We start from the raw sequence: 6,262 nt of genomic DNA, 5'->3' as shown, positions 1-6,262 counted from the left end.
TTTCTTTATTTCTTTATTCTTCATTTATTGAAGGGCACCTAGGTTGGTTCCACAGTTTGGCTATTGTGAATTGTGCTGCTATAAACATTGATGTGGCTGCATCACTGTAGTATGCTATTTTTATGTCCTTTGGATATAGATAGAGGACTGGGATAGCTGTGTCAAATGGTAGTTCCATTCCAAGTTTTTAAAGGAATCATCATACTACTTTCCAGATTGGCTGCACCAATTTGCTGTCCCACCAACAATGTATGAGTGTGTCTTTTCCCCCACACTTTGGATACTTTGTGTGTGTGTGTGTGTGTGTGTGTGTATATATACCCACATGGTGCTGGGGATTGAACCCAGGGCCTTGTGTATGTGAGGCAAGCACTTCATGGATACTTTTTAATACATAGGAATCAATTAGTATAAGAAGCCATTTAACTGAAGAGCAAGTAGCTGAAACTTTCTCCTATGAATTATTCTGACCTCTGAGATGAATGAACCTCATTTTCTCCTTCCCTCTGTTAATTCAAGTTTCTTTTTAATCTACTCTTTGTTTGGCTGGGCTTTCAAATTTTTGATTATTGAAAGCTGATGTGTAGCTATTCAGGACTGTGGGTTTTTCTTTTTAAATTTGATCATTTTGTTGCCTTTGTTGTTGTTGTTTATGTCAGAAAGAAAGAACAACAAAAAAATACTGCAGGACACTTTTAGCCAATCACCCATTCCACTCCCTGAAGAGTAATTGGACAAGAAGAAGGACATGGGAAAAACCCACACTGAACAATTATCAGGTGAAGAATGTGGAGGTAGACTTTCTACAGATGGACCATGACTTCTTCAGAACCAAACTGAGTAAAAGCATATTTAAAGGAAGCAAATATTTCTAGAGGAATGCTTGGACAAAAAGACCAGTGAATCAAAGATCCTTCTAAGCATTTTTTTATTTTCTTGTGGTAAGTCAAAATTTGATTTTACCTTTCCTTTGTATTGTTAACTAAGAAGTAAGATATATAGCCAGTGCTATATGCTTGATCAACCTTATTCAAATTATTATACTAATCTGATTTTCTAGATTATTCTGTGTTTTAAATTGTAGTTCTGATGAGCGATTTATTTATTTATTTATTTAAATCTGCACGTTTTTGTGTTTTTTTAAATATTTATTTATTTATTTATTTTAGTTTTCCGCGGACACAACATCTTTGTTTGTATGTGGTGCTGAGGATCGAACTCGGGCCGCAGGCATGCCAGGCGAGCGCGCTACCGCTTGAGCCACATCCCCAGCCCCCTGATGAGTGATTTAAATTGTAAAACTCAGTTATGTAGTAATTTTTGTGTCAATTAGTTACTGTCATTTTTTTTTATTTCTGTCTTACTTGATCTTTCAGTTATATAACATAGGATTCTCTAGGTTTCCCTAAACTTTTCCAATCATTCCTTCTCAGTCTTGTTGCCAGCCTATCCAACTATACCTTCCCACTTCTTATCTGTAGTTCTGCAAGTTTCTATCCTGGCTGTCTCTTTCAATCTTATAACCTTCCCCAGACATTCTTATTCATTTTCATAATTTTAGTTATAATTTATATGCTAATAATTCTAATAACTCTACTTCAACCAGTAGACTGGAAAATTTTTCCTGGAAAGGGCAAACAATGAATATTTTATGCTCAATCCTCACATCTAAACTATCATCCAGCCTCTTAACTGTAAGCTCAAATCTGTATACTTCTCTTTAGCTCTACCACCGAAACGAACCCACACCATAATCATCTCTTGCCAGAACTATGGAAGGGGTTTAATTCTCCAGCCCCACCTGTGCTCTATTTATTAGCTTCTGTGCAAGGAGCTCTTTTCTCTTCTCTAATGTACTGCATTCCTTCTTTTCTTTCTATGTGCTGTTCCCTTTGCCCAGAATTTTCTTCCTCATCTTCAACTCTCCCCGTGCAATTTTTAAATTAGGAAAAATCAGAGCCTTCAGTTCTCAGGATAGATGTTACTTTTTCATGGAAACCCCTCCCCTGATTTTTCTCTGCTCTTACTTTAACTCAGTTGCTCAATAATGATTAAATTATTGACTATGCAGTGAGTTGTTTAATGTCTCTCCTTCCTTGTCCTGCTAATCCACAAAGTGTAAAGGTCTATGAGAGCCAGGAGTTTTTCAGGCTGGCTGACTGCTGTTTTGCCATCAGCTAACAGTGCATTTCCCAAGATAGACATTCAATAGTTTTTCAGGTGACTCTTATAATTAATGTCAGTTAATCCCACAAGTCATCAAAATTATTTTAATGATCTTAATAGTCCACCATATTTGAAAATGATACAATATATAAATACTGAAATGAAAGGAAACTAAGAGTTTATGGTTCTCTATGCATTTTTCACTATAGTTAACATAATATATTTGTTAACATTCCAATTTAGTTTGCAAAAATTGTTCCATGGTAGTAAAACTGATATCACTTATTATAATAAATATGAGAATACCAGCATTTCATTTCTAAGGGAGGAATTTAAAAGAAATAATTTTTTAAATTTGTGTAGCTTATTTATCTTATTTTGTAAACTTTGTATCATTAAATGTTATAGGGAAAGAGAAAATTTTAAGAGACTGATGACAGTGATTGATAGTTGAAAGTCAGCATTCTGGTAAGTTAAGTTTCTAATACCACATCATACGTTAATCAATAGAGAAACTCACTAAATCATAAAAGAAACTGGATGTATTCATGTGTTTTTCTTTCATGTACTCAAATTTCCTGTAATAGATTTTAAGATAATGTCAATAGAAAGAAGTAAAGATTGAGCTTATGTTTCCCTGGTGGGAGGCAAAAAATAATGCTTATATTAGGGAGTTATTACCAGAAAAGTGCTGCATTAAAAAAAATCACTCCAAATCCCAGTTGTGTCAAACAATTATTGTTTATTCTAATTTGTCAGTGACATGGCCAGAGTTCAGCAGATCTGTTTTGGGCTTGGCTAGGCCTAGATTTGGAGGAAAAAAAATATCTACTTAAATGGAACCAATGAAGGAAGAGAGAGGATAACTGATGTGCATCAGCCAGTAACATTGGCTCATTCATATCAGGTCAAAGAATAAACCAGAAGAGTAATACCCCTTCCCAAGGGGTGAGGCTAAAAAACAGGTATGACGATCCAAGTAGTATCCAAGTGGTACACTGATGACTGTGCATTCCCTCAGCCCCTGGTAATCTCTTTTTCCTATATTTTAACTGAGACTTTTTTTAGGGGGTGGGGTAACAGGGATTGAACTCAGGGGCACTCAACCACTGAGCCACATCCCTAGCTCTATTTTGTATTTTATTCAGAAACAGGGTCTCACTGAGTTGCTTAGAGCCTCACTAAGTTGCTGAGGCTGGCTTTGAACTTGCAGTACTTCTGCCTCAGCCTCCAGAGCCACTGGGATTACAGGAGTTAACTGATACTTTTAGATCATATTTTCTGCTGCTTTATTTCTGCCTTCCTATTTCCACCCAAATTGTATCTGCCTCCACACACACTCCTGACCTCTTCTACATTCATTTTCTCTAGTCTTTTATGTTAGTAATAAAATATTCTGTCTGTAAAACAATTTAGATTTGTAGTAAGATCCCTTTATGCCTTAATGAAATTTCTGTATAGCAAAGGAAACAATCAACAAAGCAGAGATAATCTCCATCTGCAGAATGGGAGAAAATATTTGTAAAATATTCATCTGACAAAGGGTTAATATCCAGAATATATAAGGAACTCAGAAAACTTAACAAAAATGAAGTAACCCATTTAAAAATGGTTACGTTTTCAGAATAGACATTTCTATAATGAAAAAATTAAAAAGTCCAACGAATATATAAAAAATTCTCACTATCATTAGACATCATGTACATCAAAGCTGTGAAATATCATCTCATTCCAAGAAGAATGACTATTGTCTAAAAGACAAAAAAATAATGCTGGCTCAGGATATGGAAAAAAGGCAACTTTATATACCATCTGTGGGGATATAAATAATATAGCCATTATGGAGAACAGTCTAGAGTTTTCTCAAAAAGGTACAAATAGTTTTACCGTTTAAATCACCTGTTTCACTTGTGGATAAATACCTAAAGGAAATGAAATCAGCAGCCCAAGATACCTGCAATCCCAAATTTACTGCAGTGCTATTCTAAACAACAAAATGTGGGATAAGCCTAGGTGCTCTTCAACAGATAATGGATAAAGAAAATATAGCATATATGCATGATTTTTATGATATTATTTAGCAATAATGAACTATTAAAATAGAGTGTTATATAACCATAAAGAAGAATGATCCAGTGGGGTGGTGCTTGCCTGTTATCTCAGCAGTTTGTGAGGCTGAAGCAGGAGGATCACAAGTTTAAAGCCAGCCTCAGCAACTTAGTGAGGCCCTAGCACCTTATCAAGGCTCTGTTTCAAAATAAAAACAAATAAAGAAGGCCTGAAGATGTGGCTCAGTGGTTAAGTGCGCTTGGGTCAATAGTACTAAATTAAGAAAGAAAGAAAGAAGTTCTGTCATTTGCAGCAAAATGGATGGAATCGAAGGCCATAATGTTGAGTTAAATAATCCAGACACAGTAAAATAAATACCACATGTTCCCTGTCATTTTTTTAGTGAAAGTTAAACAAACAAACAAAAAAGTTTATCTGATTGTTGAGTAGTGGTTACTAGAGACTGGGAAGGGTGAGAGTGAGGGGTGACAGAAGAAGGATGAATCATGAATGTCAAAACAGAAAGATAAGTTCTAGTGTTCAACAGCACAGTTTGGGACTACAGCTCACAATAATCTATTATAAAGGACTAGAGGATTTCTCTTCCACTCAGTCTAATTTGTTGTAAAATCTGTCCATTGATTTTAATATTAACTATTATTACTCTTTTTCAATATTTATGTATTCTAGCCGGGCATGGTGGCGAAAGCCTATAATCCTATTAGCTTGGATGGCTGAGGTAGGAGGATCACAAGTTCAAAGCCAGTTTCAGCAACTCAGCAAGGTCCTGAGCAACTAAGCAAGACTGTCATATATGTATATGTGTGTGTATTCATGTTCTAATAAGTGATTTTCCTATTAGTTTTACTTTTCATTGTCTCCTATGTTAGCTAAATTTCATTTTTTTAAATACTTGATATATATTTTATAGGCTTTCATAGTTTCTATTGTCTTTAGTTCTTTACTAATATTTGCATTTGTTTGGTCCACTGGTGTGTGTGTGTGTGTGTGTGTGTGAGAGAGAGAGAGAGAGAGAGAGAGAGAGAGAGACAGAGAGACAGAGAGATATTAGTGAATTATGAGATTCACTTGTAGGAAGAATTCTTTATAAATTTTTGGTATCTTGTGCCATGGATTTTTGACATAGTCCTATACAATTGTTTGTCTTCCAGGTGGGGCTCTGGAATACTAGTAATGGTGTTAGTTTGTAGCAGTATGAGGAGAAATATCAAAAATTATAAATCACAGAGTGGCTTTGATTTGTGTTGCTCTAATTGCTAGCAATGATGAATATTTTTTCATATATTTGTTGATTGATTGTATATCATCTTCTGAGAAGTGTTTATTCAGGTCCTTGACCCATTTATTGATTGGGTTATTTGTTTTTTTGGTGCTTAGCTTTTTGAGTTCTTTATATACCTCTTTATATACCTATCTGATGTGTGAGGGTCAAGATTTGCTCCCAAGATGTAGGCTCTCTATTCACCTCAGTAAAATAAATACCAGATAAATACAGATTGTCCCTTTTGCCAAGAAGAAACTTTTTAGTTTGATTCCATTTGTTTATTGATTCTTGATTTTAATTCTTGCACAAAGGAGTCTCATTAAGGAAGTTGGGGCCTAATCCCACATGGTGGAGATTAGGGTCTACTTTTTCTTCTATTAGATGCAGGGTCTCTGGTTTTATTTCTAAGTCTTTCATCCATTTTGAGTTGGGTTTTGTGCCTGGTGAAAAATAGGGGTTTAGTTTTATTTTGTTGCATATGGATTTCCAGTTTTCCCAGCACCATTTGTTGAAGAGGCTATCTTTTCTCCAATGCATGTTTTTGGCCCCTTTGTCTAATATAAGATAATTGTAATTTTTTTTCATCGCACTCCAGTCAGAATGGCAGCTATTATGAAGACAAACAACAATAAGTGTTGGTGAGGATGTAGGGAAAAAGGTACACTCATACATTACTGGTGGGACTGCAAACTGGTGCAGCTAATACGAAAATCAGTATGGAGATTTCTTGGAAAACTGGGAATGGAACCACCATTTGACCCA

The sequence above is a fragment of the Marmota marmota genome, unplaced genomic scaffold, assembly GCF_001458135.2.
Source record: "Marmota marmota marmota unplaced genomic scaffold, marMar, whole genome shotgun sequence".
Taxonomy (NCBI): Eukaryota; Metazoa; Chordata; class Mammalia; order Rodentia; family Sciuridae; genus Marmota; species Marmota marmota.
This window is presented reverse-complemented; position numbering follows the sequence as displayed.